The sequence below is a fragment of the Echinops telfairi genome, unplaced genomic scaffold, assembly GCF_000313985.2.
Source record: "Echinops telfairi isolate 266 unplaced genomic scaffold, ASM31398v2 ScPeMD7_18;HRSCAF=68, whole genome shotgun sequence".
In the NCBI taxonomy this organism is placed as follows: Eukaryota; Metazoa; Chordata; class Mammalia; order Afrosoricida; family Tenrecidae; genus Echinops; species Echinops telfairi.
Window position 1 is genome coordinate 78,604,939 of NW_022103915.1, and position 856 is coordinate 78,605,794.

Genomic DNA, 856 nt, shown 5'->3' on the forward strand with positions numbered 1-856 from the left:
TAAATAAAAACTCTGTCTTGATCGTTTTTTGGTTGTTGTTCAGTATAAGAAAACCGCTTCCCCATAATGCTTTGCTTAGTTGGGGGAAAAATTCATGTATAAGGAAGTGGGGCAAGAAAATATCGAAAATTAATATTCTAAGATATAAAGTTTGCTACATGATTACCATCTATTTTTAAAATGCAACTGATTTACCCAATGCAACATGTCACTTGATCTCTTGACTGCTGCTTCCAGGAGCACTGACTGTGGATCCCAGCAAGACAGAATCCTTGACAGCTTCAACGTTTACTCCATCTATCATGATGTTACCTATTGGTCCAGTCGGGAGGATTTGGGTCTTCTTTACATTGAGTCTGAATCCATACTGAAGGCTGCAATCCTTGATCCTCATCAGCAAGCGCTTCCAGTTCTCACTTTCAGCAAACAAGGATGTGTCATCTGCATATCTCCTTCCTCCAACCCAGATGCCACATTCCTCACATTGTGTTATCTAATTCTTCGTATTCTGTCACTGTGAGGACGAATGTGCACTGACGCAGTGGCTGCAGGCATAGGAACAATTGTGAAGATGGTGCAGGACCAGGCAGGGTTTTGTTCCGTTGTGCTCAAGGTCATTATGGGTGGGAAGCAACTCCACGCATAACTTTAAAAGTAGCACTATGAAGGAAGTGTTACTATGAAGGAGAACTATGAAGGAGAACTATTATTTCCATTTATTAACAAGAACACATGCACTCTGAAAATACAAGCTGTGTACCCATCGTCACAGCCCAGACTAAGCGCAGGCACTCTGGGTCCAAAGCTCAGAGTGCAGTCATTTCCGGAGGGATTGTGCTTTCTTGTTGCACAGCCC